Here is a 24,206-nt window from a genome sequence, read left to right as displayed (position 1 = left end):
GACACAACTGCATGCTGAAATGGACTTTTTGCTCTCTTTTGATGAAAGTGTATGAAATGAAAGCACTGCTGAAGCCATGTATTACTCAAGAGAAAAACGTAGGAAAAGGTTATTATTAGGCGTATTTCTAAAGAATGCTACAGCTCTTTTTGGACCTGTGATTTCCCATTCCAAGTCTCCCGCTGAGGTACCCGAGGCCTCTGCTGAGTTTAGAGGTTGAAAATGCCAAAAGCAGAGCAGCTCAGTAATGCACAGGCTGGACTGGGTGAGGCACTGGAGCTCTGACCGCAGCTCTGCAGCCTCAGCTGAGCGACCTCACCGCACAAGTCTCAGCTTCCTTTGGCTCTGGTGGGTTCAGGAAAGCAGATATACTGACAACAAAATGTAAACACTTGCTTAAAGGCTATTGTGACCACTGGTATCTGAATATGTGTTAAATTATAACTAAATTAGGCCTTAGATAGTAAATAAAGATTGCATGCTGGTGCTGTGCTTGAAAAAGACAAATTTCCTTGTTCCTCCTCTGTGGCTGCAATTCCAAGGCACAGGAGCATCACACAACGAAATAAAAAACAATGAAGCAAATTCTTCCACCTCTGTCCTGAAGTGATACTTAAATGTTGAACCTGAAATCACTGTTTGGAAAAGTTACAAGTGTCAGTGCAACAAATCACTGGACACCAGCACAAACCTCTGTGTTTGCCTGGGACACTGCCAGCACAGTCTGGTTTTTTTTCTTCCCACCCACTCTCATTTAAAAAGAGATGCCAACTTTGCTACAGCTCAGATTGTTCAACCTGCCTTGTCTAATCTTTAAATATACTAAAGGTCTGGCTGAAGATGAGCCATAATACACAGAAATATGCTTATCTGATAAATTTATGCAAATAATTGTGCATATAACTGATATTTATCAGCATTTCAACTATTAGGTAAGTTTTATGTATTTCCAGCACTGAAGAGAAATATGAGCAGGAAGTAATCATGGTACTGCAGAACCTACAAGACATTACAATAATAGCATTTCCTTCTTATTTAGTAATTTATATTTCCAAAGCACCACAAATCATGAACAAATTAATCTAGGGCTTACACTGAATTTTACTGATAAGGACATTAAAAGCCTTTAGCAAATGTTTAATTGAAATAACTGCTGGACATTAATTCCAAGAAACTTGTTTTAGTATTTTAGAGATTTAGCAAACACCTAATGAGTGAACTCAATATGCCCCAGTGCTTCTTGAGTCTCAACTGGCAAGAAAATGCTTTGAAATGACATCTTAGAGGCAAAGGAAGAGCACATTAACAGAAAGAATCTAATGATACACAGTCCCATGGAGCATGAGTAAAACCCACAGTCTAAGGTTGTCTTTTAGCTGACAGTATAGATTTTCATGGAGAAAAAAATAGTCACTCTGTTGTTTCAGTAATTCTGAATTTGACTCCCAAATCCAAAGGTTTGCCGTTTTTAAAGCAAAAGTATAACTGTTATCCATTTTCCCCTTCAAAACCAGTAAATTAATTGTGATAACTCAGTAAAACCATGCACTGCCATAAACCCTTAGGAAATTATTTTTCAAGGAAAAGCATCACTGCTTTTCTGCTGTCTCCTGATAGAAATCTGAATCCTCTGGGTTCCCCACTGAACACCACTATCGTGAATACAATTTTTATTTTGAATTTGTTCTTCTCGCACACTATTTTTGACTACAGTGCCTGGCATTTAACCCATTTCTCTCTCTCCCCAGTAAAAGTTAGATGCAAAGAAAAGAGGGGGGATTCATCACATCCATACCTCAAACCACTTTCTGGGTTTCATTTGAAAACTTCTCAGGGCACACTTGATCCATCTTTCAGATGATTTATAATGACAGTAACCAGTGCCAGGCCCAACACTGATCCTTGGGGACCCCCCTTGTGCCAGGTTGCCAATTTGAGGAGCCACTTCCAGCACACTCTGGCTGCTGATTGCCAACAAATTCCCCACCCACTGCATGGGCTGTGGCACATCAGCTTCTCAGGGAGGAGACTCTGGGAAACTCTATTGAAAGCCTTGGAAAAGCCCAGTCACTTGATATCTACTGCTCAGCTTATCAACAAAGCAGGTCACTCAGTCCTAGAAGGTGACCAGGTTTGTCAAGCATGATTTGCCCTCAGTGATTCCTCACTGGCTTTTCCAATCCTGTGCTTCACCTGACCTGTGACAGCCCCAGGGGGATCTGTTCTCTAGTCTCCCCAGGGACTGAAGTAAAACTGATGGGCCAATAATTTCCTGAATACTCCATTAAGGCTTTTTTGTAGATGTGTATGGCAATAGCCTTCTTCCATGCTCTGGACATCCCCTGACCTCCAGAACTGTCGCCACATTTCTCTTCACAGAGAAAAGCAAGGCACAAATTCTTCCCAAGAATATTTCTGGGTTTTACATTCTCTATATCTCAGAGAAAAAATAAACAATTCTTATCTCATTTTCTGCTCTTGTGCTGTTGGCAAGTGGAATGCGTTGTGGAAGATTGTTTGCCTGAAGAGAATTGGTGATTGGATTGTGGTGTGGAAGTTTTGATTCTCTGACCAACTGAATCCAGGTGTGTGTTGGGACTGTGGAAATGAAGTGTATTGTATTCCTAGAGGAAGGTGCCCTTGCATTCAAGTTGTAAGCTTGAAGTTCTTTGGAGATCCACCTGTTCAGCCTACCTGTGCAATATTTTGCAAAGTCTCTACCACATTCTCTGAATTATGTTTCTGCCAGTGTCTATTCAGGAAAACATCTGCGCTTTCATATGAAAGAAAAAAACTGACAATGTATTTTTCCTATATGTAGATAACATGCTGAATTTCAATTTAGCATCAATTCCTCCTTGAATAAATGTACAGAAACAATAAGAAGTATGCCAAGAAAAGAAACAAAAACTGAAACTGCTTAGACAGTAAGTAAAATAAAAATTATACTTTACACAACAGCAGAACTTACCAGGCAGATATGAAGTGGATTCATTCCTCTCAATGGATATTCAAATGCAAATGTTTGCCTTAGTTGTAAAGACATGAACATTTAAGTTATATTGCCTTGTATTATGTTGTTTCTATCCTAAATGTTGTCAGAGAAAGTATTTGTCATCAACTCAAATGGAACTCAATTTTTTAAAATATTCTGCATATATAAAATTGACTGGTTTCACTAACCAGTTTTTAAATCCTTGAGTAATTTTATTTTCAACAGTTTTATGAAAGAAGGGAAAGGTAAAGAACTCATATATTCACATTCACAAAACTCTACACCTCAGGAGAGTTAAAATTGAATAAATTGTGAACAAATGTTGATTTGGGGGGTGGGGTTAAAGCAACTTCACATTAGTGAAATATCCTATGGTGCCTTACATTATTGATTCTCTGTCAACATCATGTTAGTTCTTTTCTAAATTAGTTCTGTGGCTTGACCTTGAAAAGATTGTGATGCAGAGTCCACAGGTTCATTCTAATTGCTGTTTTTCCTGGTGGACTTAACCATGCCAACCTGTCACTCATCAAGACCATTTGTCTGTGAACAGACTTAATTAAACACCTCAAATCCAATTTCTCTGATCCTTTCCACTATTAAAAAACCCCACATGTGCTCCATTAGCTATTAAGAGTTTTCTAAAGGAAAAACTCTAGCATCCTCATTGCCATTACTCTCTACTATCGAAGAAAGGCAGAATTCAAAACCCAAGATTATTAATTAGGATGGGAAAATAAAATACTTCTAGAGACAACAAAGAATTGGCTAACTCCTAAACATACATTATAAGATTAAAGAATTATTCAAGCACCTACACAACTTTTCCCTTTGGTTTTTTTTATCTCCTCTCCTTCATATAAGATCTTCAACATGCTGTACAGGCTTGATTTGAATATGAATTTTAATTTATCTTCCTTCAGGTTTAAACAGGTAACTGCATCACTTTCTGTGAAAGAGGTAAGCATTTTCAGCTTCCTTTTTCATGATTTAAGTGTCCAGCACACAGGTAGAATCAGTGAAAGTGAAAATACCTCAAATATAAATGTCAAGTTTCATTAAAATTATTGACAAGTTGCTGTTGCTTTCTATTCTTAACAAACTTTCTTGCAATTTTAACTTTAGTTAATAAATTGTTTCCAAATTACATTTAACCATATCTTGTCTTATAATTGCATTCCAAAGTTTTTTTTGTTTTAAAAAAGAACTGATCTCAGAGTTTTGTACAAGATTATTCTGCATTTGATAGATATTCACTGCATCATCAAGTACAGTCTTCAACGCAGATTGCTCAGAGCTATAATTCAAAAGCATTTCTTTATAATAATTAATTTATGAATCATTAATACCTCTTATATTGTGAAATACATAGAAAATGCTGTTCCTGTAACAGCTTTCATGAAAGCAAAGTTAGTGGTTATGGCTGGTTTTATTGTTGCAAAGTCTTTAATGCCTGGTGAGGTAATTCTCTCTTCTTGCTCTCAGTTACATATTTTCCAGAATTTTATGGCTGCACCAAGACCCAGTCTCTGCAGCAATGTCTGAAGAGTTCCTTATGACAGATACTTAACAGGCTAAGTACTATTTTACCACTCTAATTAAGGCTGCAGTAGCAAGCACTAAATAAATGCTCAGCCTAACCTCTAAATTTGAACTATACTATGAAGACATCTCTGAATTCAAACCATTCCCAAGCACAGTAACAGTTTTTTTTATTTTATAGCTTCATCAGTTTGGAGTTTGGGAATGCAAAGTTTATGTCATAAAGACATGTAAAGAAGAAAGGCACTGAGGTTTCAGAATTACTGTGAGCTTCTAAAGCAGTGTTCAAATATTGCTTCAATGGGTTCTGTCATTAGAATTTAGATCCTTGATGCTGAAAAAACCTAGAGGCTTATTTTCATCTTTGGTGCAACAAATTATGTGAGCTGCCTTAAAATACAGCAGTAATCAATCTAGGAAAGACACATATACCCAAAACAGTGCAAGTGTCTAATCTGTGTACTGCCAGCCTTGATAATTCTCTTCTGCGGAGTTTGTATCACCTCCAAGAAATATAAAGTAACACGACAGTGTCAAATAAAGCAAACTAATGTAACATGATTGATCTCTGGTGCCAGGACAGCCAGACTCATCCCTGTGTCATTCCTAGGGCCAGACAAGAGACATTTCCTTTAACACCCAATAACATATTGTATCTCTACAGCTGCTATAGCGTCTGCCTCATACAAATCCATACATTAGCTTTTTATGATACTGGTAAATCTTCCTGCATAAAAAGGATTTATTAACCCTACACCTCACTGAGATTGGAAGAAGAAGAAGAAAAAAATTTGTTCTTCTCAATACAATTTTTTCTATGAATGAAAACCACTGCCTGAAATAAGAGCAGCAGCACCCAAATCTGCCAATATTCAAAGTACTACTGGAGGTGATGGCTCTGCTGCACACAAGCACTGCAGTTTATCTGATACTGAGAAAGACTGAACATTCTTACATCAGATGTGCTCTCTTGGCAGAGAGACACATCCCTGAATTTGAAGTCTAAAAATATCTATGCTGAAAGTGTCAGTCCATTCTCTCTTGTGGTGACTATCACTCTTACTACTAATTTCTCCCATTCTTTAAATTCTGTTTTACATCACACCAATGTACATGCGTGCAGCATCACTGAGACAAATGGAATTAATCAGCATTCATCTTGATACGCTTGGCAGCAGTACTCTATTTTTCTAACTGTTCTAGTTTATTAGGCTTCCACACATCAGTTCTCATTTGCAGGGAAATATAATAATGAGAGTAGAATCTTAAAAATGGTATCTGTTTGGCAAGACACTTAAAAAACAGATATGTGCTATGACAATGCTCCTGTCCCGCATAATAATTAAAGAAAGTACCCTGAGTCAGAGCCCTTGTCCTGGGGGCTGCTGTGGTGTCTCTGACATGTCCAATGGGTGAGGCTGTCACAGGAGCAGGGAACCCTGCCTGCTCCCCCTGTATTTACCCAAAATCCACAACTGTGGGACTGGGGTTATTATTGGGCACAACTTATCTCCAATTTCAGCACTTCCCAGGGATGAAAACCCCCATATAATACAAGCCAGACAGCCAGACACTGTGGTGCTCTATTATTTGTTCTCATTATTATTCTTTTTCTGCCGGTGTTAGCTCTTTCCAGAGACACAGAGACATCCTGTCCTGCAGAGAGAGGACAATTCCACAGCAAGGCTTGACTGGACATGCCCGAACTGCAGCGAGGATCATTCCCCCAAGGATGTGGGGGAAAGGCTCAGAAATTGGCACCTGCTGGACCCCAGAGACAGACCTGTCTGGGGCAGGGAGAGCCAGACAAAGCTCTGCTTTCAGCACAAGATTTACCCACGTGATGGGTTTTGCTCTCACATGTTGCTGCCACAGCTGGTGCTCAGCACTTGCCTCCTTTTCCTTATAGTTCCACACCTTTTTAGCTCACCCTGACATCAGAAGATTCATTGTTCCTCTTTCAGCCTTAGCATTAAAAATGAAAATAAAGCAGTATAATATTCGAACATATAAAATATCAAAACAGCAAAAACGAGAGAAAAATCAATTTATAGTTAAATTACAATCAATTCACTAAGTGGGAGGTCTCAAGCTTGCCAAACTAGTAATAAGTCCCAGTTCAAGATCTTTTGTTCTATAATTGCACTTTGAAACTTTTTCTGATTACTCAAATAGACATAAGCACGACTTAAACACCCTAGTTTTTGGTTTTCACAGGTACAATAAGTCCTATATTGAAGATATTTTGTCCGCCAGATTAAAGACTGAGAGGTCAAGTTTTCTAAATTGCCTCTTTTTTTTATGCTACCTCCTTAAGAAGAACTAGGGTTGGCTTTTTTTGTAATTCTAAGAATTATTACAAATAAACTTTGGAGATATATTTGTATCTAAAATATTTACTTTCTCTTTAGTTTGAATGTTTTTTCTATTAATAATCCATTATGAAAGACACAAATGTAATCAAAGCAGAAATCTCTTTAGAGTACATTGTTCTTTGTTTACTAAGTTTTTAGGATGCTTTAGAAAATGAAAATTTTATTTGGAGAATGCAATAATTCATATAGTGGTTTTAGAAGCACTTTTGTTTCTTTACACAATTAAAAAAAATATTTTAGGGTTTACTTTTGCTAAAGTTGTAATGCTTATGACAGAGATTTCTAGATTAGATAATAGCACAGGGTTGCTTTTGTTACTCTTCCATTCTCTTTAAAAAACAAGGTATTTTTGAAAGTTTGAGGAATAGTAGCATAAAATGTATCATAATCAAAGCTGAAAAGTGGCATTACATGTGATTTAATAAACCAGTGTTAAAAGAAGGTAGAAGGAAGCCTGAGAAAAATAGTAAATGTCATGTAGGCTCAAAAAAATTCCCATTTCAGCCTGCAATGATGCTCATCTGTGTTATTGCCTGTTAAAAGAGTTACACAAACAAAGCACAGCCAGGCCTGCTGAATTTCCTTCTGAGCCTTACCAAATTACCAACACAGATTATTCTCTGTACACATGCAAGGCAGACTGCACTTATCTTTTTTTTCCAAAATCATAAACTTTTGGTCTTTTATCCTTAAAATAAATATGAGAAGAAGGATCTTACATTTGTTATGTGCCTTATCCATAAGTCCCCAGGTTTTTCCAAGGCATAATGACTCAGAGTTTCTGAAGATGGGACTTGTGGCATGTATTTCCAACACTAGAGTGTGAACTGTAGCAGCTTCTACTACTTCAGAAGTTATCAGAAAATGTAGGGACAAATTCTGCTGCTCTACAAACTAAAACTTTGTCTTAAGAACACTTTTAAAAGATTGCAAATATAATTTTCTTTGTACATTGCAATGGCAAGTGGTTAAACTGCAATTTATAAAATGTCACATCACTCATAATCCCCTGATTTCCAAAGTATTGGCGTTTGATCTGTATTGCAAATAGTACAGGTCAATTCTTTCTTTGGCATGTGGCTACAAGCAGTTTGAGGTTAAGTGCCAAAACCAAAATGTACATTTTTCTCTGCTTCCAAGCAGTGCAAACTGACATCATTTGACTGAATTCTGAGGGGGTACCATAAGTACTGAAGTGTTACAAGAGCCAAATGTGGCTGAATTCACAAAATACTCTCATCTACCTCATTATCCCCAGCAAGTCCTATCAATTGTCCATTGCTGGAAGGTGCTTACTGAAACAATATCAAACACAGGTAGCATGTCTCCTGAATAAAAATAACTTTCTTGTAGAGAATGTAAATAACTTTTTTTCAAGAAAAATTAAGCAAACTTGCACCTAAATAGGCTGTTGGTCTGCCCACTTTATCAATGAGTGACCTTACTTTGAAATAGAATCAACAGGACTTCTTTTTCTTATTTTTTAAACTGTATTACCTCACAATCCACTAGACTCTTCTAAGAAAAAAATCACTGAAAATAAACGAAATAAACTGAGTGAGCACAGGGTTAACACAGCCAGCTCTGATCTCCATGAAGAATTCAGTTAGATCCACTCACCAAAGGGTCTTAAATTAAGCTGACATAAGATAAGAGGGAAGGTCCTCCCAGGGATAACTAACTAAAAGATCAGGAAGAAAGAGCTGCAATAAACAGTCCATTTTCTCAGAGAAGGGAAGGTTCAGGTGGAATCCCACAGGGATCTTTGCTAAGGCCTCAGCTGCTCAACACATTCAGGAATGATCAGGAAAAGAGAATGGAAAGGAGATTGACTTTGCTACTGGAGACAAGTTTTTCAGGGGAAGAAAGCCAATAGTGGACTGAAAAAAAAAAGGAAAGTTGCAGAAAGACTCTGTGGCACTGAGTGATTGAGGATAAAATGGCAGATGACATTGGAACCAAACAAATGTAAAGTAATGAACTTGGCAAAAAAAGAAAAAAAAAAGAAAAACCAAACCAAATAAAAATCCCACACAAAAACACCCCCAAACAGTTTGAAATTTATGTACTTAGGAATTGATTCTAAGACAGCTATTGCCAGAGGCAACAGAGATCTTAGGTTACAATCACAGCCTTATGATACAGCAGTTCAGTGGCTTCAGAATTATAATCACAGGAAAACCTCAAAGTGTAATGCTTCTGTGTAAAGTCTGCATTGTGTCCACATCACAATTGTTATGTGCTCCTTTCATCTGAGAAAAATCATTTGAGTAGAATTTGAAACTGAACTTGAGAAAAATTCTTAAAGGTAACCAAGTAACTTCAACAGAAAGAAGATATTAAGATATATAAGAGCCAACTAAAAATCATGACAAGTGTGAAAAAGGTGAAGGAAGAATTAGAAACCCTGAAATACAAATTCACAGGTGGATGTTCAAACCCAAATCAGGCAGGCACCACTTCACTTAATGCAAAGAGGGACTGCGGAACTCCCTGACATAAGATATAGAATGAATGCCAAAAACAGGCATGAATTCACAAACTCTGGAAAATAGTAATAAAAAAAAAAATCTTACAGGCTCTTAAGACCAAAAAGCCCACCCTGGACTCAAATAGTCCTCTTTCCTCAGTTGCCATGAAATTACCACTGAGTGTCACCTTCTCCCATGTCTGAGCTGGGATCCCAAAGCAGAGGGGTCTTAAGTCTGACCAGTTTTGGGGATTTCCATGGGTTGCCAGCACCATGTCTTATACAGCATTGCAGGGCCAGAATCCCAAGGAAAACCATTTCCAAATCCTCCCTCAGCAGGACTAATTCAGAGTGTGCAATGCTAACCAAGCAGTCTGTCTATCTTCAGCAATTCTACCTTAGCTTTGGGTTTTAAAAGACCTTTCTAGAAACAAACATTTTCTTTTTGGAGTACAGATTCCCATTCTGGTGACAAAAAGTACTTCAAATGAGGAGGAAATAATAATAATAATATGCATATTAATAACTTCACAATTATCTGTGTGTTCAAAAGTCCTTTGTAAGGGAAAGGAAGATTAATCATCTGTTCAGCCGAGCAGGAAAAAATGGCAGAGCAAGCTGTACATGAACCCAGACTCAAATGCTGGCTTAGTGTTCTGTAAACTGAGCAATGCAGTCTCCTTGGAGATATAGGAAAACCTCACTGAGAGTAAAAACAGAGATTTTACTTGATACATTATAATAAAAGGTGTGTTTTCCTCCATTCAAAATGATTTATCCTCCAGTCTTACAGCTAGTTTAAGCTGCAAGAAAAAAGTCATAAACGCAAGCTGTAAAAAAATAGAGGGGAAAATAGGAATGCTGCACCTCAGTTCATCTATGCTACTAACTATAATGAATTCAAGAATTTTTAATTATAATTCTCAGCAAATTGGAATTTCCTGTTTACAAAAATGCTGTGGGTTTTTTCTTTCTTTCTTCATGAGCTGCACTTAAAATATTTATTTATCTTGCAATTCTATGAAGGAAAAAGAAAAGCTACAGTCTTACAAAATAAAAAAAATATTTCAACTTGAAGATCGACCTACATGTTCTGTATAAGGCTTTTAAAATCCTATCAAATGCATTTTAGTTTTTGGAGCCCTGTTTTGAACTGCTATCTGCGACCTAGAACTAAAATCTGTAAAACAGTCAACAGACTGGGGAGTTTTAGGTTGTTGGGGTTTTTTGTTTGGTTGGGTTTTGTGTTTTTCTTTTAATTCAAAACAAAATCACATAACTGCACTTAATGGGTTTAGGTTTGTTAATCCTAATATTGAGAATTTGGTCACCTACCCAACTATATCTTAAACAGCCTGTTCTCTTTACTGAAAAAGATTATGCTGATAAACAGAAATGCAGGGCAACTTTGATCATCCATCTGTGTGCTCATCAGCCAAGACAACTTCACAGCAGTTGGTACTGAGCATCCAAAAATAACAACTGAAGTTGAACATTTTGGGCAATGGGTGAATGTAACTCAGTAAATATTGAGTTACATATTTCTCCTCATCTCCCATTGCATGATTAGAAAAGTAAAATAGTAAAATAAAAAATCTATGCCCTCTAAAAATTAGCTGTGGATTTAAGGGCTATGGTTTGCTATAAAGGGCTGATAACATTCTTCAACTTTTGTTTAATTTCATCTTTTACAAGGGGCCAAAAACATCCAACCCAGTCCAGAATAGGAAAAATCTCCCCTCCCAGACTATGAATTTTAATTCATTCTGTCCATCATATAATTGAACATTTAGATTCTTGACTTTAGGGTACAGGCAATAGCTATTGAATTGTTTTTAGTAACATTTCCAACTTCCCTACTCTAATTTTACAACAGCACATTCAATAACTGGTATACTAGAAATCCTGAACAAAAACATCCCAAATTTTGCATCAGTCATGCTAAGGATAACATAAAAGTAATGGAATATATAATGAGGAATGAGCTGAAATTCAAATATTTAACAGCTAAATGCCTCTGGCTACCCAACACACCCAATGCACCAAGCCTGCAGGAACAGTAGGAGAATAGGCAATGAAATTGTGATATTTAAAGACCAGTACCTTCAAAGCAATAGCAAAAAACATAACTGGGAGCTAAGCACAAACACCTGAGATGGCAAAAAGCTTCCTTAACTCTGTAAGCTGCACAAAGTCCCAGGTAATCCCAAATTGGAGCTCATTGCCATGCAGGCTGTGCTCGGATCAGTCAAACCTCCCTGAGCCCCGCTCACTGATCATCCCTGAGCTGGGATGATTCACTTTAGAGATCAAAGTCAGCAGCTGCTTGAAGGAGCTCCAACTAAGTCCATTAACATTCCTCCTCCTGAGAAAGTCTTCTTGTACAAGGCTCAAAATGCAGCCAAAGCCATACACTCAGAGGATGCACAGGTTAGAAATGCCTGGCAGTGAAAGACTGCTCCAGGGTTACAAACGCAGGTGAGGAAGGAAATGGACACTGCTCTCACATCAACTCATTTAACATTAGCTGAGGACTACAAACAGTTTGAAAACAGATGGTTATGTCAGAATTCTGCAGTGTAGGAAGAATTTATTGCATTGCTAACAGGAGCTTAAATTTTACATTCAAATCCTCATTATAATTTATTCAGGAATGTACTCTACCTTTCTGTGCTGTGTTGCCTTCATTGGCATTAATTTGTGTTTTCCCCTGATATCTGCAACAAAAAACTGAGTGCAGGTAAAAGATTAGAGCAGACAGAATCAGCATTCCTTTACTGGCATTAACCCTGCCCTCATTTATTTATGGATGAAGCTCTGTGGTTTAACAAACACAGGCACTGGCAGGGTAATAATGAGAGGATGCACACTCTGATATTTACTGTACAAAATTCAGATTGGGAGCTAAAGGTGTCATAATTGATTTTGTGGTGGGTTTTTCTATAGCGCTCATCACTGTGGCATTTAAATTATTCTCCAAAATATATTAAATTCCATAATGCCCCTTAAGGACAATTAAAACTGAAAATCTCAATGCAGTGAGTATTATAGTATGATACAGCCAAAACAATACATGAAATAAAAGTTTCTGGATTTTTGTTGGTTTTGGGGTTTTTTCTTTGTTGTTTGTTGGGGTTTTTTGTTTTTGTTTTTGGTTTTTTGTTTTTGTTTGTTTGTTTTTGTTTTTTTAACCTCTGGGTTCCAGATTGGGGGCAGATAACTATTTTTAAGGAAATACAAGCTTTAGATTCACTTCACGATCTTCTGCCTCTTGATTACACAGTAACTGACAGAAGGAGTGTATCTTCTAAAATTTCCCAGTAAAGCTGACAATAAAGAATTCTTTTGACTGTGAACTATTTTACTTTTCCAAGTAGGGAACATGGCACTTATTCTAAAAGAATATGATATTCATGAGACTACTTTGACTTACAAAAGTAAAAATCTGTGGGATTTAAATAACGTAACCAGATGATTCGAGAACATTTGAATTAACATTGGTGATAATTTTTTTCACAGTAAAATTATCCATACTCAGCAGGAAATGAAGTTGTCATAATATGCTAGTGTTAAAGAAAGTGTATCTCTTATCTACCCCTACATATGTTGCATGAAATCACTGAATAGGGGTTTCTCCTGGTGTTATCTAGAAAATATTCCCCCCTCTATAAATGGAATAAAATCATGTTGCTTACTTAGTACAAATTACTGACTTCATCAACTTTAATATAAACTCCTACCTCTCTCAATATGTGAACAATGAAGGAGTTTTAGAGGAGCTGCTCTGTGATAGCATTTTACAGAACACTTAAAGAAGAAAATGTGAGCAATATCAGAACATTTTTTGCTCAACTTCTGGGAGACAATCCTAGAAAAATGGTACATTTAAGTCCAACATTCACAAATTGCCAGGAAAAATAATGCCGTTTCTGTCCTGTGTAAGTCTGTACCACCTAATTTAAAAAAATCTATTCTGTGTACTTGAAATTAATGAATTTGTTCTTTACAATGTTGTCATTAGATGTATCTATAACAATGTTTCCTGAAGTGTAATTTTGCAAAAGAAACAAATGCAGTGAAAGGCAAAATGCACTGAAAAGGCAAAATTCACAAAGCACTGAAGACAATGGTGTGGTGATGCCTTGAGAGGCTGCCTGGATCAGAGGCTCAACAGTGCTAAAGGAATAAAGTAGGGATTTAATAAAAGTCCTTCACAGGACACACCTTGGGCAGTGCAAGAGCCCAGCTGAGGCAGCACCCAAGATGGAATCTGAGGCACAACTTTTCACACTTTTATAAGTTTTGCTGCATTTCCATATTGGGGTTAATTGTCCAATTACAGCTTCAGGTTATGAACTTACATCCTCCCAGTTTGCTCTCCTTAATTCACTGTTTGCATTTTTTGGGGCTGAAGCTGCAGTGGTGTCCTTGGGTCTCAGGCTGGAAAAGGATTGGTTTGTCTGACTGAACTGTGAGGAGAACTTGCTAACACTGAATGAAATTCAGAGTCACACACTAAGGCAGTACAGAATCTAAAAAACATGAAAGCTAAAACTACGGGCATCAGTAAGAGCTCTTATACTTCATAATTCAGGTGTTTTTGGCAAGTTAAATTTTCCTCCTGAAGAAAAAAGTCAAATTTAATTGGAATTTGGAAGAGGTGTACAATAGAATTTTGGTTTTAAGGACTGTTTTACAGTCCTTGATGTAACAATTTAACATGGTCCTAATCTTGTTATTTTCTACCTAATAACTAAAGCACTCACTAAAAATGGGAAAAGGCATGAAGAACTTTTGCTTAAGGCATCTTTTAGTCAATCCATTTTGCTTTACTAGGAAAAATAAGATTTATTTGTATCTTATAAACTGCTTTTGGGTGAGCAAAGTCATTGTAATGATTATATTTGACCTTCACTGCTTAAACATCAGGAAGAATAATCACAATTCAGAGATTTAATTAAAAATACACAATGATACAGAAAATTGAAAACTGCTTGAAAATAAAAAGAAACTTTTATTTGGTAAGTAAAGCTCCAGGTGCAGCTGTTTCTTAGGGGAAAAAAAAAAAGATTTTCTTTTAAATATCTCTGCTGTTACAATGATAGTAATTATTTTTATTCTGCAGTTTCCTAAATTTTCCAGTCTCTTTAATACCATGGTATAAACCTACTGGTAGAACTGCATCTGTTGATAAACCAGATGTTCCATAGATTGGCCTGAAGTGTAAAGTTTTATCTGTTCTAAAGCAAAATTAACTAAAAATCAAAACTTGAGGAGAATTCTCTCCCAAGGAGCAAAAGACAAAGCCTAGACATGCATATGCTATTATTGGAATGGCTGGAACAAAGATCAGCTGTAGAACTGACACTGGCTCAAAAATCAATCCTTTTATGGCACCTGTCCTGTTTGGAATTTAGAATTAAACCAAAATATGCATACTCCATCAGCAATGAATCTTGAGATTACTTCCAAATACTATAGGCAAACCAATGGTTCTTTGAATGTTCAGCTAAACTCCTGAATCTAATTATCAGTTTGCCTTCACACTGCTCAGCTTAAATTTTAATATATTTCCAGCTCAGAATCAGTTAACAGGAATTCTACAGCATTGTAATCTTAAATTAAAAATAAAGAAAAAAAAGAGCATGCCTGGAAAGTGAATCTTTAGATATTTATTTTTCTGGTATTGTAAACTTGGTTCTGGAAGAAGTAATTTCTTTGGTGTAGAAAAACTTACTTGTTGACCTATGAAACCAAACCAGTTTTTTCACACACATTTTGAGTAAGTAGCCTTTGCTCACTATGACTTGTGTGCATACACATAATCTGCATATTAAATCTTATTCGGAAGTAATTTTGAAAAATGCAAGTTCTGTGCAAACCAGTCTACAAGGAACAAACTATTAATTAAATTCTTAGCTCTAATAATTCACTGATTTTTTTTGTCTACATTTTTCCCAGACTTTACTCTGATACCACACATGAGACCAGGCGATTCATAGCAAAATCTTGCTGCAGTTGCTTTTTTTAAACTCACCTAATTATTAATTTGAAATTTCTTCCCTTTGTGAAGATTCAGTGAAGCCTCTCTGCATCTCCTGCAAGCTCAGCTGAAGATCCTGGCAGGTATTGCTGCTGTAAAGAAAATGACAGATGAAGACAATTTTAATGAAAACTGAAAAATAAATTGGACTTGCAACAGAGCTGCAAAATATAGCAGATGTGTTCAAAACAAGCATTTTAAAGTAAATGCAAGTCACTGTCACAATACAATGACTTCAGCATTAAATAATATTGCTTAATCAAAGAATTAATGATATTTGTGACCCTGCAGATTCTGCAGTAGCCTCCACTCCTGGAGAGCCCTCCACATTAAAAATACTTACCTTTACTAACACTGAAATATAGCAAATATTTAGGAATAACAGAGAAACAATGTGTAAAAGCAAGACACAGTATAAAGAAAAATTCTATAGCAGAATTATTCTTTTCATTAAGAAAATATCAAGAAGAAAAGTAGTCAGTTCTCTGTTCTACCAGGCTAAATCTACTCAAACTCCATGTGATTTGCACCAGTACAGCTGCAACATCAAAGTTCCCTTCTCTGCTTCATGATAAAGGACTGTGTCCATTAATTACTAGATTTGGAATTGGGCTGAAGAGTCATCATTTACAGAAATTTTGAAGGTCAAGAGAAGGGATTCTCTTGCATTCTCCTGCATTAATGTGTTTATATAACACAATTTAACTAGGCTGCAAGATATTGAAAAATGAATAAAGGCAGTTATTAACACATATTGCTTGTCCGGGAACTCTGAATATGGCTACTTTGCAATTCTCTTCTACATAGGAAAAAATAAAGCTTTGTTTCCATTTGCACTATGCATTTTTTTATTGTTTTTCATATGCATTAGGATATTTTTCATGCTGTGAGAAATAAATATATTCAGAACAGCTGCAAAACATTGCAAAGAATTATCTTAAAGCTGGCACTGATTTTAAGCAGATAGAATGTTTATTATTTCATCTAACAACGAGCATACTTAGGATGAGAGAAAAAGCAACCAGATAAGCATTCTGAATGCAATGCTTTGCTTCAGTTGTCCATTTTGGTGAAAAAATAGAATATGGGTTCATCTACATCAGGGCCTTCCTTTCTAACCTTTTAACATGATAACATTTTAAGTGACAAGCTTCTCTTAAGAACTTTTATAATATATTGCCTAAATTATTTCCAAAACAAAAAAAATACTCCAATGGAAACTAAAAGGCTACTAACAAATTTGAGACATTTTTTTGGTCAAATCCTGTAAGTCTGAAGTGATACATCAGATTATTCGCAATTTGTTTTTTCTGTTTCAAACCACCAAACAATTCTATTTAATCACCATCTCCCCATCAATTTTTCCACTCAGACCTATTTCCATTGCAATTTTCTAGAGGTCAGCTTAGACATCTATAGAATATATATCATTTTAACCTGAGCAACAAACTATAAGACATGAAACTGCTGGTGGAGTTGGTAATTTGTCTCTACAATTGACCTTTCAGTGCTCCATCTATTTGATATTTCTATTTAATCACAAAGTCAGTGTTATTCTCAGCTACTCTATATACATTTTACAGTTTTGTTAAAATTCTTACCATTGTTCTTTTCAAATCAGGTTTGAAAATATTCTTGAATTTTTCACCAAATTTAAGAATTATAATATTCCATGGTGTTCAGAAGTGGTATATTCTTTCCTATGCTATAATTAGTTATATGGACTATTTATAGTTTTGAAAACAAAATAAATGGAATTAAATTAATCACTGCTGAGTTGGCCTCTACTTCTCCATTAAAAAAAATGGAATGGCAGTTTTAACATGAACATTTAGGAAGTCATTCAACATAAAATTTGAAATACTTTTGCTGGCACCTATTATGAAACATTCTCACAGGTCATGTGGGAGAAAACCCAATCCAATGAGCTTAACTCCACCACAAAGATGACCAACACTGTCTTTATATTCACCATCAGAAATGCTGTTCTTAAAGAGCTGTGCTCAAAAATAGAAGGTTGACACTTAGAGAATCTCTCTCAAAATATTTATAAGTCTGCCAAATACGGATCCTCTCTGATTAGAGTGGTAGCAATTATAGAATTTTTCTTAAATGTAATTATATACCTCAATTTCATCACCTGCTCTCAGTCAGGAAGTAAAATGTTTTATGAAAGGAGAAAATCAACTTGCTGACTGTGCAAAGGTGAAAGTAATTCTTAGAGAAGTCATCAAGGACAAAAGCTGTTTGCCTCCAAGTTTTCCTTAGCTTTCCACTAGCATGACCATTTCTCCTCCATAATTTATACCCTGGTACCAGAGTGTATCAAAGTTCGTCCCCTACTTCTCAGGATCATGCCCAGTGTGTCAATATCTATTTTAAAATATGTGCATTTATTGATAATATATTTTAAAACAGGAGCATTTATTAACTTGTATTATACTAAGGCTGACTGATACCCAGGAGATTCAGATGTACAAATTGGAAATATTCTGATACCATGCTTGCAACACCCTGGGGATCTATAGTTAAAAGTAATATTCAAACATGACTATTAAAAGTAATATTCAATCATGACTATTAAAAGTAATATTCAATCATGACTCCCCCTCAGAGCTCCTGCCCTGGACTGCCATTAGCAAACACAGTTCCTGGTTCCATTCTGTCTGTATTTATATATAAAAGCAACCATCTTTATGCATTTAAAAGCCAATCAATTTTTTTCTTTTTAAGCTAAATAATGCCTTATTTAAAACTAGCAAACAAACAAACAAACTATAAATTATCAGAAATCAGTTTTGTTTGGTACTACAAGGTTTCTTTCCAGAAAAGCCAAAAAACACCAACATTTTCATTGAAACAAAACAACCTGAAATCCCAACAGTTGATAATTACTTCCAAATTATGAAAATAATTTATTTTCTCTAGGAAATACTTATTTTCACAATAAGTTTTTTTTTTTTCCAAGTTAAAGTTTTTTTCAAAACACAACAGAAGGATAATCAGGCTAGCACTTCTGAGGATGATTTTCCATAGACACAAATGTTGATTCAAAGCAGTGAAAGAAAAAAAAAAAGAGCCCTACATCCACAAGTAACTCAAAGGAGGATTTCTCATTAACTTCTGATTGAGAAAATGTCAAGTGTGCTCTTACATGCTTTGTCCATAGGACAGAACCTATCCAGACTGAAGTGTAAACAATTCACCTTTCAACTTCCTAGCTTTAAGCGAGTAAATCTCCATTTGTATCTTTGGTAATTCCCTAGGAAAGGGGTCTGATTTTTACATCAACTTTCATGATTTTGCAACATAATAAAGCAGCTTGATTAACATTTTTGAGGCGGGAAATTGGAATTTGAAGCGTTATTGTTCTGGCAGCCTTGAGATTTCCTTGAGGAGCACAGCGCTCCTGCCACCTGCTTTGCTTTCCCTGCTGGTGCCAGGGCCCACGTTGCTGTGGCAACAGCTCCAGGATGGCTCCAGAGGTGTTTGCTGCCCCGAGCAGCAGCAGCAGCATCGCCCTTGGAGCTGTCAGGACAACACCGAATTCCCCAACAGAGCAGCTCCGGGGTTCACCTGCAAACCATACTCGTGGTTTGATAAAGAACACAAAGTAACAAGAACTAAAGTTAAGAAGAAAGATGGAAAACAGGCTCCAATTGAGGCTGATTGTTCAACCTGGGCTATGTCACTTTACTTTTCTGTTTTCAGGTTTCTCTTTAACAGCTCTCAGAGTCCTTCCTCCATCATGTTACCTTTACTTCATACATGCACTGCCCAAAAACTTATATTAACATGAAGCTTCAGGGCAAAACCCTCACTTTTCAGAAGTTAATAAGTGTTTTATCACTCAGCTTCCCAAGGCCATGATTTAATTGCTAGAAAAGGAAAGACCAGTCTACAAAACATGCTGGTGTCACCTCTGTAACTAATGTACTCTCCAAAGTAAACAAAATCCTGAAAACAACTTAGCAATAATGTAACATTCCTTTAGCTCAAAAAAGGGCTTGTGTTCATTAGAACTGCATTGAGACATCACTTATCAATTTGGCAGATCTCATTATTTAGATTTTTGCCTTTAAAATCTAATCAGTATCTCCATCCCAAATCATTTTTATGCTCCTTCCTCATTACAAAAACTGCTATTTTCAACTTAATCAGTTTCAGTACAGTTATATTTCATTAGACGCTAAAGAGCTGTGAGATTGGGGTAGTCTATTAAGGAAAACATTAAACATAGAGCTTGATGTCTGAGAAATAAAGTGCTCTACAGGACTCCTAATGGAAGAGATTGGTGGAAACATCATCCTAACAGAAATTTAGGAACTATACCTTGCAATATATAATTAGGCTTTGAAAGCGTTGTGTTTGAAAGAATTCTCAAATACATTCAAATGGAATTATGGCCAGTCTACTACTACAGTCACACCTATTTTTCCTGTGTACAAACCTTCTAAATCAAGAGTAGCATTCAAACCTCAGGTATATTTTGACTCCAAAGGCTGATTATTTATCAGCTTTACTGCGACAGGCAAGGTGGGGATGAGGAAGGAGCAAACCATAAACCCAGAAAAGTTTTCCAGCTCTTTTTTGGAGCCGACAGCCATCTCAGAGAGCATTGAACAAAATCCCACTGTTTTCATGGTTGTTTCAAAGTTATGGGTTTGCTGAGGCAAGTTGCAATTCTCCTGAAGGTCTCATGAAACAAATTTTGTGGGACCTTATAGAAGAGCTATGTAACTGCCCTACACAGCAAATACCTGCTACTATCTTTTGGTGTTCCTCTGACTGTAGGATACACACCTAAAGAGGAACACAAAAATTTTGTTTAACAGCAGAAAGAAATTGGTTTATTTTCGTTCAAAAAGTCATGTTTTGGTTCAATTCACCTATTTTAAGAGAAATAAAAGCAAACGACAGAGGAGAATCAATGTGAAAAACCCAAATCCCATAATGATACTGTAGAGGAGACGCTATTCAAACTGAGGTCTGTATGAGCAAAGAGGAATAATGGGTCCATCAAGCTCAAGGCCAAGATTTTAGTTAATAATTAGATGCCAAATGTTCAAGTATTAACTTCTTAAAAAGACTGATTTTCTAAAAGCACCAAGGGCCAGGTGAAAAAAGCCCAGGTTCCACAGGTTTACTTCAGCCCACGTTGCTGTTTTGAATACAGCAGGAGTTCAGGGCATTTGGCCAGCCCAGACCCAGTTTAAACAATAAATCAGGAATAGACCTACAAATTTATACCAGCAAGACTGCTAATGTTTTGTCTTGGGCAACAATCTTTTATTTTCAAGGAAATAATAAATTTCCCTCCATGTTACTTTATGAAAAACAGGAAAACACAAGCATTAAAATATTGCTTCCCAAGGATAAAACAAACTAGGCCATATCACTGCTTGAATAGAGGTGAAAACGTGCACAATGTCATATTTAGATATGCAAGGGATACTGCTGATGTGTCTGCAGCTCAGAGAAAATTTACAGCACAAACTTTGCATGAGTCAGTGTGACGGCTGCTGTCAGCAACAAAAATCATCTGCATCTTACACATCTACCACATGCAAAACACTCCTGCAATGATCTCATTAAGGAGGCTCTGCCATATATCAAAATAATGCTATACCTACAGCAGCCTGTAGGTACTAAAATATGCCATCCCTGCTTATTTTGTACACAGTGAAAAATGAGACACTTGTGGGTAAGCTTGCTCATTAATTCTGACAGATAATTGAGAGTACATGCTTGATACCACAACTTAAGTATTTGAAAGCCACAGAAATATAAATGTTTGTGGAAAATAAAGAAAGGGAGAGGAATGGAGACAGCAATTATTTGAACTACACAGAATTTTAAATGGGTAATAATTAACTCAGTGGTGAGAAGCTGAGATGAGCCACGAAAAATTTCACAAGCTTTCTTTGGCAGTACCTAAAAATAGGGCTGAAAGAGAAGAAACACTTTTTCAGCCATTCTGAGTTTCTTTCATACTTTGTTGAAACACCAACTTCTATTTACTTTAAAAAGCTGAGGAAGTTCTGTAGGTTCACACGAAATAATTGAGGACTCTCTTTTACTTATTGATGATCTTGAGTAGATCAGCATCCATTAAGATGGGATAAAACGGAAGAGAGAAATTCCTAGAACCTTTCTCTCAAAAAGACACAATCAATCCCAGAGGTGCCTTGTACGGCCGAGATCATTCATATCTCAGCACCTTTGTGTAGCATGGATATTCCTCTCCATTCCTAGTTAAGGGTCCATGCTCAGCACAGGGCACAGCTTCATCTCCTGCACAGGAACACCCTTGGAATAGCAACGTGTTAGAATGGGCCTCTGAGCCAGCTGCAAGGGTAGCTTTGGCAGAACTGCCTCTCCATTCCTTAATCAGAAGGGGAAAGCAGCCCCATCCCTCCATTCATGGGCAAATGTGTCCAGAGAAAAGGAAAAACGTGCAGCAACAGGAAAACCTGCTGTGCTCAGACACAACCAAAGCATTCCTTAGAATGGCTTTGAGTCCAGAACTGATCCTGCTCCTCGGGAACCAAGTGTATTCCTCTCCTCCAATTCTCCTTTGCTGTATAAAATCTCTCCATAATCCACTCTATTCCATATTTTCTAATGAGCCCCCATCACATTGTTCATTCAAAGGTCAGGCCAACACATATGGCATGCAATTCAGAGCAGCAAACATAAAAACATTTGTCATTAGTCATTAAAAACCCTAAGTATAAACATAAATAGCAACCTAGAAAGGATATTTAATTTCCTAGGAAAGGAGGTGGCAGTGGATGCTCACTAGCAATGAGTTGCAGCCAGTACAATAATTTGAAAATTTATATACACAGTCAGTGCTCCAGCCAACAAATAACATAGGCAATTAGTGCTCCTGTTAATGTGCCTGCCTACCTAATTTTGGGAGCAGCATGCCCAGTGCTTTCCCCTTAAGGTGGCTTGAGCAACTGGTCTGTATTTTAATGGAGAGAACCATATGTAATAAAAGCAGAACTTCCAGGAGACAAGCCACAATTTCAACTTGTTCTTGTTGCCAGAGTAATAATTACAGTGAAATGGAAAAAAAAACCAACCCAAGTACACACCTACTATAAACAGATGGCTAATAAAAATTTGGGGAGCTCTTACAGTACAGAAATTGAGTGCTCTGAAAAGACACCTACATAACAAATGCTTGGACATGTTGTCTCCTTTTACAGGCTACTTAAAGATGTGCCCTCTGGCTCAGGAGCTGAACTGCTTTTTCTTTTATTAACAATTATATGCAAAAGTGTCAGAATATGTTTATACTAAATATTAAGCTTTAGTATAGAATGTTTCAAATATTCTCATTAAATACAGGCAGTAGGTATTAACTATTAATGTGACATGCTCTAACATGGTCAGGAATTTTTATGTTATTGATCACAAATTTCTGGTCTACCATCTTTAAATAAAGAATAATCTTGATGAAATTAGGAGTTTACAATATATATTGTAAGCTTGGGCCACTGAGATTTACTCATGCCTGCAAACGTCTGCTCTGTTTTGTACTTCCATTTGAAGACAAGAACAAATATTTCTATTTGCTCAAAAGTGCTGACAGGTGAATCAATGTTTCAACATTCAAATAGGTCAGCCCATGTTGCATTATTCAGTGTAGCAGCATGACTTCCCAACAATAAAATATGGTCTAATACAAATTTGAAGTGATACAAGCAAATATCTGTTTTTCTTGCAGAAGAAAAGCTGCTTTAATTTAAAATTGTCCCTCCTCCATCTGTAAAGAGAATGTGAAATATTACAAATGAATTACTTTTGCCTGTCTATCTTCTTCATCCCAGTTGATAGCAGAGCAAACACAAGGAATGAGGAGAAATCTGTCTGTTCCAGGCAGCACAAGCGACAGCAGATTTAAAGAGACATCATCACCTTCAAGCATTGCCAAGTAGAAGCAAAAAGAATAAAAGCTATTTCAGGTACCACAAACTGCCTCAAGTCTTCCCTACCAATTTAGGGAAGCAAACCCAAGCCATTTTCTGTTTCTTAGAATGTTTTTGGTTTTTTTTTTTACCCTGTTTGTGTTTGAAAAGTTGTGCCCTTAAGGGAAATGCAGTCTCAGTGTTCCACATTATCTGTACACAGAAACACTTGTCAGGGGGGGAGTAAACAAAGCAAAACTGGCACCTCTCACCTGCCTCATTTGCAGTAATTTTAGGTAGCACTTTTAGTAACAGGAAGCTGGATGCTCTCAGGAAGTGTTTATCAAACAAATAGTTGGCCCAGAATACAACAAAGAGAAATCAAAACTATACTCGTACAAAAAAACCCCAAACCAAACATGTGATTTATACCACAAAATACCCTTATATTCTCTTCTTAGAGTATGTTACTCTGTCACAGATTTCTGACACCAAATGTCTACCAGAGAGTTTCCTACACAAAAAGAAAAAATATTTTTAAGATTGCAAACACAGACCCTGAGTAGTTTCTTAGACCATGTGCTACTTTTTCAGAAAGAGAAGAGTCAAATTCTTTTCCAAGAAAAAAATGAGCAAATTCTGTATATAATTAAAAGACCACACTGTTATTTAAAAAACCCCAACAACCAACAACAAAACAAACAAACACAAATAAACAAAAAGCCTCAGAAAACCAACACTTTAGTTTTTTATTAATAATCTAATTATTTATTAATTCAATAATTGAGCAAGGTATTTGTACACAGTCTCAAACACTAATTTATGGAGTAACCAGCCTCAAATGCCCTTTTTTGGGGATTGG

The 24,206-nt window shown here is 36.5% G+C and overlaps 1 protein-coding gene across 4 annotated transcripts in view; it reads right to left on the bottom strand.

Moving 5' to 3' along the window:
* TENM1 (teneurin transmembrane protein 1) overlaps nucleotides 1–24,206 on the bottom strand; it is a 770,840-nt gene that overhangs the window by 643,215 nt on the left and 103,419 nt on the right. For all 4 annotated transcript variants that reach the window (XM_063170577.1, XM_063170580.1, XM_063170579.1 and 1 more), the window contains exon 2: nucleotides 15,420–15,517. The gene's annotated coding sequence lies outside the window, so the exon portion shown is untranslated. The remainder of the gene's footprint in view (nucleotides 1–15,419; nucleotides 15,518–24,206) is intronic.

This window comes from Melospiza melodia, chromosome 16 (assembly GCF_035770615.1).
Source record: "Melospiza melodia melodia isolate bMelMel2 chromosome 16, bMelMel2.pri, whole genome shotgun sequence".
Classification (NCBI taxonomy): Eukaryota; Metazoa; Chordata; class Aves; order Passeriformes; family Passerellidae; genus Melospiza; species Melospiza melodia.
The sequence above is the reverse complement of the archived record's forward strand: the minus strand, read 5'-3'. Positions and strand labels throughout refer to the sequence as shown.